Here is a 10,551-nt window from a genome sequence, read left to right as displayed (position 1 = left end):
CCTCGCCGGGCGGGCAGACGCCAGCGGAGGCGGGGCGTGCGCGCGCGAAGGGCCAGCGGGGGCCTTGCCCTTGTTCTTGCCGGTGAAGAAGCCCATGGTGGCACGCACAAGGGTGGCTAGGGTTTGTCGCCAACAGGGAAGCTGAAGGGTGGCTAGATGGGAACGCGAGGCTGGAAGAGGATGATGACCGCCCCCGCACGCTCGGACTAAAAAAGGACGCCCGCCGTTGCTGATGCGTGGGCCAGCGATCTGTGGTCATCATTAATAAAGATGCAGGAGGTACTTGACCTGCCGTGAAAGTGTGTTATATCGACTAGAGGGGGGGTGAATAGGCGATTTTTATGAATTCTTCACTGAGGAATTTGTCGGTGAGAAAATTCCTTAGCGAAGAACTACTTGCAGCGGAATAAGTACTCAGAAGTAAGCATGACAGAATACACACGTAGTCATCATGATGAAATGAATACAAACACAGAGTATAGAAAGCGTAAACACAGGATAACACAAGATGAAGACAAACAGACTGAAGAAATTGAACTGAGGAAATTGAGAAAGTCTTCAGTCAAAGTCTTCAAACACAGATATGAACAATCACTCAACATAGTAATGAAGAAATGAAAGAGTTGAGGAAATAGAACCAGTAAGGTTGGTGAAGACAATGATTTGGTAGACCAGTTCCAACTGCTGTCTCAGTTGTACGTCTGGTTGGAGCGGCTGAGTATTTAAACTCGAGGACACACAGTCCCGGACAACCAGTCGTTGAGCACGCAGCTCAGGACACCAAGTCCTCATTGTATTCTCCTTGAACTAAGGTCACACAGACCTCGTCCAATCACTCGTGGTAAGTCTTCAGGCGACTTCCAAACCTTCACAGACTTCGGTCACTCGGCGATCCACAATTCCTCTTGGATGCTCTAGACCATGACGCCTAACCGTCTGGAAGAAGCACAGTCTTCAAAGGTAACAAGCGTCGGATCCACGCAGGATCAATCTCTTCAGTGATGCTCAATCACTTTGGGTTTGTAGGTGTTTGGGTTTGGGTTTTTCCTCACTCGATGATTTTCGCTCAAAGTCCTCGGAGGATGGGTTGCTCTCAAATGACAAGTGTCAGTTTCTCTCGGAGCAGCCAACCAGCTAGTGGTTGTAGGGGGCGGCTATTTATAGCCTAGGGAGCAGCCCGACATGATAAGACGTAAATGCCCTTCGATGATATGACCGTTAAGTGGATAAGATATTTTGGGATAGCTGGCGCGCAGCACAACAACGGTCGGAATTTTGACTCTCAAATTCCTCAGGGCTATCATGTTCCTCACCGTGTAGGCAATCCGCACTGGCGAATTCCTAACTCCCCAGTCAGAACAAATTCCTCAACGACCAGAATAACTTCGTCTCTGTCACTGAAGAAATTGACTGAACTGTATGAGATTTCCAATGGCTTCACTCAAAGGGATTGGTAGGTGTAGGATTTTGAGTTGAGCATCACATGGAAATTTTTCCTTAGTATTTCCTCGACCCCCTTTAACAGTACGGTGTTTCCTATGACTCAAGAAGGAGAAAAACAAAATTATGAAAACGAAGTCTTCAAGCTTCATATTCCTTGCATGAATATCAAGTCTTCACGGACACATCAATTTCTTCACTTTCAAAGTCTTCATGAAAGTCTTCAGGAATACCAAAATCTTCAGTCGAAGATATTCATTTTTGGGGGTCGACTTTCTCTGTAAATATCAAACTCCTCATAGATTTATAGACGTGTGTACACTCATAAACACATTAGTCCCTTAACCTATAAGTCTCCAATACACCAAAATCACTAAGGGGCACTAGATGCACTTACAATCTCCCCCTTTTTGGTGATTGATGACAATATAGGTTAAGTTTTCAACGGGGATAAACATATGAAATGTAAGTACTGATATTGAGGAGTTTGATTGCAAGATATAGAAGAACTCCCCCTAAAGATGTGCATAGTGAGAAATTTGCTTTTGAAGCAATGCGCACTTGAAGAGTTGAATCATGGAGATCTCCCCCTATATCTTGTAATTCATACATGCATTTGACATATAATATGAAGAATTTGAAATGCATGATGAAATATGGTGCCTGAAGAAATTTAGCATGCGTGCAATAATATTAACGAGGAACAAGCATGCAGAATAACGCATCAAAAGTATCAAAGCACAGTGCATCAAAAGTATCAGAGCACCATCGGTTTTAAGATTACAACTCGATCCAATAAAAGTTTTAGAAGAGCGAGAGTTATAACTTAGCAAAAAAACGCCCATATAATAGACCCGCTTGAAGACTAACTCAGATTTCTCCCCCTTTGTCATCGAATGACCAAAAGGATTGAATCTGAGGACTAACGCCCCTGAAGAATATCAAGTTGATGGAGGAGCGTCGGCGTTGTTTGGGTCGGTTGTCGTAGTAGGGCCTGCCGCAGTGCCGTCCAAGTCTTCATTTTCATCAGTGTCGCGCGATGAAGAATAGGAGATGGCCACCAAGGAAGGAACCTTGACCTTCTTGAATTTCTTCGGTGGAGGTGCAGACCAGTCAAATTCTTCCTTGAGACCCATTCTCTTCAGATCTTCTGCGTTGTAGACATGAGATAGAACAGCCCGGGTATGGTTGAAGGTTTCATGGAGGTAGTAGTGGTTTTTCTTCACTGCATTGTGTGTGGAGGTCATGTTGTGAAGAACTGAACCAAACTGACGCTTGACCCATTTATGATTGCGATCAACTTTCTGATGAAGACTGAGGAGTAACTCACGATCAGTCATCACCCTGGGTGCTGTGGCTTGAGGAATTTGCTTGGCAGAGGTGTTGGCGGCAGAGTCATGTGTGGCAGAGTCATCATTGGTGGAGTAGGATGCAGCCTTGCGAAATTGACCATCCAATGGACGAATGCCTTCATTTATCACAGCAGTTGCCTTGCCTTTGTCATCAACTGAGGAAAATGTCCGTTTGAGGACTTCAATTGGAGGCAAGTAGCTGTCGTGGTTCAGAGTATCAGCCTTGTAATTGAGTGAAGACCTTGTCCTGATGAACCTCATAATCCATGGTGCGTAAGGCTTCAACTCAAATGATGACATAGCAATATCCACCAGAGTCCTCATGAAGAAATCATGGAAATTGACGGGAACGCCATGAATGATATTGAAAAGCATATTCTTCATGATGCCAACGACTTCTTCATCATTTGAGTCGTGGCCTTTGATAGGACTCATTGTCTTTGTCAGAATGCGATAGACAGTCCGTGGCACATACAGTAATTCCTTGATGAGGAATTTGGTTCGAGGGGCTTGCCCTGGCTTCAAGGGCTTCATTAGCACTTGCATGTAATGATTTGTAAGCTCAGGTTCGTTGTAGATGCAATGAGCACCTTCAAGGGGAGGACTGAGTGGGAGGGCACGAAGCAATTCAGTTGCTGGTGCCTTGTAGTGAGTATTTTCTGACATCCAGTCCAGCACCCATGAGTTCACATCTTCAGAATTTCCTGTGATGTGCAGCGTTGCATAGAATCTAAGAATGAGTTCTTCATTCCATTCACAGATGTCAGTGCAGAAATTCAGCAATCCAGCATCGTGAAGAACACTGAGGACTGGATCGAAGCCTGGCAGAGATTCCATCTCCACGTGAGGAATGTGATCATGATCGAAGACTTTGTCTTTGTTAAATAGCACTGAGGAATAGAAATTGGCTTGACTAGCAGTCCAGAAACGCCTCTTCCTTATGCGTGCAGAATCATAGGGATTGTAGTCTATGAAGAACACATGCTCGTTGAAGAAATCTTCAGCCTTAAACTTTTGCTTCTTTGAGAATGGATCCTTTGGCTTGGGTAGAGGAGTGTCAGTGAGTTGCATCACAACCTCAGGAATCGCAATCTCCGGTTCTTCAGGCTGAGGAATTTCTGGTTCCTCTTTAGTGGCAGTCTGCGTGTTCAAAGGATCAGCAGCAGCAGTTTCTTCAGCACTAGAGGCTGGAATTTCTTCATGCACAGACGAGGTAGGATGAGTTTCTTCAGAGCCCATTTGAATGGTTGGTGCAGGGGACTGAGGTATTTGTTGTATTGGGGTGAAGAGTGGAGAATTGGGATGCTGACTTTCCCAAAAGTCATCATTCATCACAGGCGTAGTGCATCCAATATCCATGTCTTCATCTTCAATTTCTTCAACGCCAGCCTCTTCAGCTGTGAATTGAGGCATTGGCGAGGAAGCAACAGACATTGAAGGGATCGCATCCACTTCAATTTCTTCATCAATCTGCTCTGACGAAGCAGCAGAATGATTTTCTTCATCAGATCTGCTAGGGATCACATATTCTTCACCAAAAGGAACAAGGTCCTTTGATGGCAGGGTGGAAATCGGAACAACATCAATTGGATTTTCAAGTGAGCTGGTCATAGGCTTCATTTTCTTCGGAGCTGAAGAATCTGAAGCAGATGATGCTTTCCTTTTCTTCACTGCAGCTTTCTCTGCAGCCTTGGTCTTCCTCACATCTGATGCAGATGGAAGGGTAGGAGTTGGTGTAGGCGCAGGAGGAGCTAAGGAATCTGTTTGAATTTCCTCAGGCGCAACTGATGCAGTTGCCCTGACTTCTTCATTTTCTTCAGGCGCACCACTAGTGGATGCCCTGGCAATGTCTTCAGCGGCTGGAATGGAGTCATCAGCCCTAGAACTAGCATTTTCATCAGCAGCCTGAAAGTCATCAATGGTGCTGGCATGTTCTTCAGTTTGCTAAGTAGAGGCTTCAGCTTGAGGAATTTCTTGTTGCGATGAGGCTGCAACATCGGTGAACTTCTCAGTCGGTTTAACGAACCTGACTTTGGCTCCTTGCCAATCAGCATAATAAGCATTGAAATCATCGCTGAGGGCTTTGATTTCAGACTGGATCTTGAGGAGTTCATTAGTTGTCATTTTGACAACGTTTTTCCTCAGGAACTTCTCTTTCCTGAATTGAGCCTTTTTGATATGTCTAGCCTTCTCAAATTTCCATTTCTCTTCAGTGATGAAATAGGTCAGCATGTGACTTTGGCCAGGAGTCAAATGAAAATCAAGCATAGGAGTGTTTGGGTCCTTGTGCCAGAGATCAATGTAGTCGAGGATCGCTTTTGGATCCAAAAGCAGTGGCACATTTGGGCCTTTGGCTCTAGTGGCCCTTTCTTGCCTGTCTCTGATGAATTCTGCAAGTTCATCATCATCAGCTTCATCGTCAAATGGCACTTGGAAGGCAACCTGTTTCTTCTTCAGATTTGGCCGAGGACCTCGACCAGCTGTTGCCTTTGTCTTCAGCAGAGTGGGGCCTGATGAAGAGTTTGGTGCAGCTGAGGAACTCGCTAAGACACCAGAGGCAATAGAGATGCCTGCAGTCCTTTGGCACGTGGCCAGATGTACAGGTGTTGAGGACTTTGCCGGAGCAACTGAGGACTTTGGGGGAGGAGCTGAGGACTTTGGAGGAGCAGGAGCAGCATGAGGAACTGGCCGTGAGGGCTTTGAAGATTCTGGCCGTGAGGGCATTGCTGAGGAACTTGGCCGTCAGGGCACAGTTGGTGAAGCACTTGGCTTGTGAGCGGGCTTCTTTGCCATTGATTTTCTAGGCCTGACAGAGGCCTCGGTGGCAGCAGAAGTAGCAGAGTCTTCATTGAATTTCCTCACTGCTTCTTTGGCTTGTCTTGCCAACTTGGCTTGGCGTTTGGCCCATTCTTCAGGGAAATCCTCACCATGCTTGATGCTAGTGGGGTCAGCTTCTTGGCCAGGTGCCAATGGAGCTCTTGGGCATGGAGGATTTAGTGCGAATTTCTTCATATACTTTGGACTTACATATCTGTACTCCCTCCATTCTCTTGCCCATCTCCTTTCAGTCCTCTGTATGCGCACCTTGCGCTAATTTTTGTTCTCCTTTCCGAACTTAGCCTCATCAGGTGTGCAATAGTCAGCATAGATGTCCTCAGGTATTTCAAACGCAGTCATGACCTCAGGCCTCTTTCCTCCTTTCTGTGGTTTCTTACCGTCTGCCATATTCTTCAGTTGAGGGATTTGAACAATCGAATTCTCTGAAGAAGTATGTAACTTTTCTTCGAGGAACGCTGCAAATGAGTTAAGTTGATGAGAACCTAGTGATTCAGCAGCGGGCATGAGTACCTGTGAACAGAGTATAGTTGCGAGGAATTTGAAGAGGTCATATGCGTTCTCAGAAGGTTTTCAAAAATAACAAGTTTGAGGAATTTGACCAGATGAGTCTTGAAGAATTTCACTAAGCGTTCTTTGTCTTAGGTTCCAGAGTTGTATAGATTGAAGATCCACACAATTGAGGAATCTTGAAGATAAATGATGCTTAGAGAAACGAATCAAGAGCAGATGACTAGTGAGGTGTTTTGTGTGTGAGGATTTGAAGAATAAAACACCTTTGAAGATATTGTTGAGAAAATTTGAATCAAAGAGGGCAGTAAAAGTAACTTTTAATTACCCTGATGAAGAACACGACGAACTGAGAAGTGTAGATTTGAAGCTCGTCAATTCAGATCTTCGACGCCCTAACTTGGCGGAGGAAGACAACTACGGCAGCGGCGGAGTGAAGATTTCCGCGACCGGCACAAGTACGAAGGCGACGAGGTCGAGGCAGTGAAGCTCTTCCTCATCGGCGACGATGGAGTAGCGGCGGAGCTAGGGTTTGAGAAGCTCGAGTGATAGAGAGAGCGGTCGACCGGAGTAAAGGAAGTGAGGAAGGGGTGAGGGGGGTATTTATAGTCGCAGTGAAAAATTGTTTGCCCGAAGATTTAGGACGAACGTGCCCCTGACCCTTCTCATTCGCTTGACATGTGTCACCCATGAACAGAAAAGTGGAGATCGTGGGTGAATAGATAATTCTATCGTGGGATACGGGACGGTTTGAGCGGCTAAACCAAAAATTTGGATAAGATAAGATTTTAAGTTTCGTTCGCAATTTCTTCAGCTGACAAGGACACAATGAAGATTTTGAACGAGTTTCAAATAGAACGCACATGAAGAACTTGTGAATAGATTGGGTTGAGTATAGCATAGAGGGGAAAGGGTCCGATCACATTCACTTAGCAGAAAATGCAACTTGAAGAAATAGCCATAAGTGAATGCTGTATAGGACATAAACTTATATATATATAGCCAATGAAGAAAAACGACGGAAACAGTGAAGATTTTGCAAAGTTAAAGAATTTGAAAAAAAACTGAAGAATTTCAAAACTGAGGAATTTCAAAAATAAAGATTTTCAACTTTGGTGGTGGCGTGACCCACCGTATAAGAATGATGATTTCAGACACCGCGTACAATTGTCGTTGGGTTCTAAGAATCAAATTCTTCATTAATTTCTTCACACTTAGAGTGTTATTCTTCATTGATTGAAGAAAAACGTTTCTTCATGTGTTGCACATCTAAGTCATCAATTTTGCATAAGTGTTAGGATGAGTGTCCTTTTTCAAAGAACATTCGAAGACTCTAAGATATTTAGCTCACATCGCAACTTGCTAAATCTCTTCTCATCCAAGGGCTTTGTGAAGATATCGGCTAGCTGTTCTTCAGTCTTCACATGAGCAATAAAGATGTCGCCCTTCAACACATGATCACGAAGAAAATGATGACGAATCTGAATGTGCTTTGTCTTCGAGTGCTGAACTAGGTTGTGAGCAATCTTGATGGCACTCTCATTGTCATAGTAGAGAGGCACATTCTTCACGTTGATGCTGTAGTCCTTGAGAGTTTGCTTCATCCACAGCAATTGAGCACAGCAAGAACCAGCAACAATGTACTCAGCTTCCGCAGTAGATAGTGATACACAGTTCTGTTTCTTCGAGGACCAACAGACCAAAGATCGTCCGAGGAAATGACAAGTACCAGATGTTGACTTGCGGTCCACACGATCACTAGCATAGTCAGAGTCAGAATATCCAATGAGATCAAAAGTAGAGCCCTTGGGGTACCATAGTCCTAGTGTTGGTGTGTGAGCTAGATATCGAAGAATATGCTTCACAGCCTTATGGTGTGATTCCTTCGGTGTAGCTTGAAATCGGGCACACATGCAAACACTAAGCATTATATCTAGCCTAGATGCACATAAGTACAATAAAGAACCAATCATGGAGCGGTATACCTTGTGATCGAAGTCAATACCATTTTCATCAGTGCATAGATGGCCATTTGTGGGCATAGGAATTTTGACTCCTTTGCAATCTTGCATGCCGAACTTCCTTAGAACATCCTTCAGGTATTTCTCCTGAGATATGAATATTTCATTGTGCTGTTGACGAATTTGAAGACCTAAGAAGAATTTCAACTCTCCCATCATAGACATTTGATATTCTTCACTCATCATATAGGCAAATTCATCACTATAACGTTGGTTAGTACAACCAAAGATAATATCATCAACGTATATTTGGCACACAAACAGTTCACCATCATAAGATTTAGTAAAGAGAGTAGGGTCGAGTGAACCGGGTGTGAATCCATTCTTCATGAAGAATTCCTTCAAAGTATCATACCACGCCCGAGGGGCCTGCTTGAGGCCATAGAGGGCCTTGTTGAGTCTGAAGACTTTGTCAAGATTCTTTGGATCTTCAAAACCTGGGGGTTGAGCAACATATACTTCTTCCTCAAGCTTACCATTGAGGAAGGCACTTTTCACATCCATTTGATATAAAGTGATATTATGATGGTTAGCATAAGCAAGTAATATGCGAATAGCCTCAAGTCTAGCAACAGGTGCAAAAGTTTCATCGAAATCAATTCCTTCAACCTGTGTGTAGCCTTGAGCTACAAGTCGTGCCTTATTCCTCACCACAAGGCCATTTTCATCTTGCTTGTTGCGGTAGATCCACTTTGTGCCAATGATATTATGCTTGCGAGGATCTGGACGTTTCACCAGTTCCTAGACATTGTTGAGCTCGAACTGATGTAATTCTTCTTGCATGGCCTGAATCCACTCAGGCTCTAGAAATGCGTCATCTACCTTAGTGGGCTCTGTGATGGAGAAAAAAGCATAGTGCCCACAAAAGTTAGATAAATGTGAAGCTTTTGAGCGGGTGAGAGGACCTGGTGCTTCAATGTCATCGATGATCTTTTCAACTTGCACTTCTTTTGCAACGCGAGGATGAGCTAGTTGTCGTCGAGGAACTTGATCGGCATTTTCTTTAGCACCATTTTCTTCAGCATTTTCCTCAGGTACATTAGCTCGATGATCTTCGCGTTCTGGAATGAATTACTTAGTAGATTCTTCGGTAGGAATGACATCCTCAGTAGCCTTGAACTTGATAGAATCCTCAGGTGCTGGTTCATCTATCACGGAAGGTAGGTGCTCTCTTTGCGAGCCATTAGTTTCATCGAACCGCACATCTACAGTTTCAACAACCTTGTGAAGAGCGTTGTTGAAGACTCTGTAGGTGTGCGAGTCCTTTCCGTAACCAAGCATAAAACCCTCATGTGCTTTCGGTGCGAATTTAGCATTGTGATGAGGATCCCTAATCCAACATTTAGCACCGAAGACTTTGAAATAACTCACATTGGGTTTCTTGTCAGTGAGGAGTTCATAGGCAGTCTTCTTGAAGAATTTGTGAAGATATACTCTGTTGATGATGTGGCACGCGGTATCAATTGCATCAATCCAAAAACGACGAGGTGTTTTGTATTCGTCAAGCATAGTGCGAGCCATCTCAACAAGAGTTCTGTTCTTGCGCTCCACGACGCCATTTTGCTAAAGAGTATAAGGAGCAGATAACTCATGAGTAATACCAAGCTCATCAAGATAGTCATTAAGACCGGAATTCTTGAACTCAGTTCCATTGTCACTCCTGATGTGCTTGATCTTCACACCAAAGTTGGTTGAAGCTCTCGAGGAAAGTCGTTTGAAGACTTCCTTTCATGTTTGTAAGTGACAATGTGTACCCATGTGTAACGAGAGTAATCATCAACAATAACAAAGCCATATAGAGATGCATCATTAGTGACTGCTGAGTAATGATTAGGACCAAAGAGGTCCATGTGAAGCAATTCGAATGGACGAGTAGTGGTCATGATAGTCTTCGCTGGATGCTTGGCCTTGGTCATTTTTCCAGCTTCACAGGCACCACACAAGTGATCCTTGAGGAATTTGACATTCTCAATGCCAATGACATGCTTCTTCTTCACAAGCGTGTGCAAATTCCTCATGCCTGCGTGACCAAGTCGTTGATGCCATAGCCAGCCTTCTGAAGCTTTTGCCAGTAAGCACACAGCTGGTTGTGATCCTGTAGAGAAATCAACAATATACAGATCTCCTCTCCTAAAGCCTTCGAAGACTTTGGAATGGTCAGCTTCCATGATCACAACACAACGATATCTTCCAAAGACAACAACCATATCGAGATCACAAAGCATTGAGACAGACATGAGGTTGTATCCTAAGGACTCGACAAGCATGACTTTGTCAATGTGTTGATCCTTTGAGATCGCAACCTTACCTAGACCCAATACCTGACTTTTGCCTTTGTCAGCGAAGATGATATGCTTCAGATGTGACGGTGTTAAGGGAGTATCCATCAATAG

The sequence above is a fragment of the Triticum dicoccoides genome, chromosome 2B (genome assembly GCF_002162155.2).
Source record: "Triticum dicoccoides isolate Atlit2015 ecotype Zavitan chromosome 2B, WEW_v2.0, whole genome shotgun sequence".
Lineage (NCBI taxonomy): Eukaryota > Viridiplantae > Streptophyta > Magnoliopsida > Poales > Poaceae > Triticum > Triticum dicoccoides.
The sequence above is the reverse complement of the archived record's forward strand: the minus strand, read 5'-3'. Positions refer to the sequence as shown.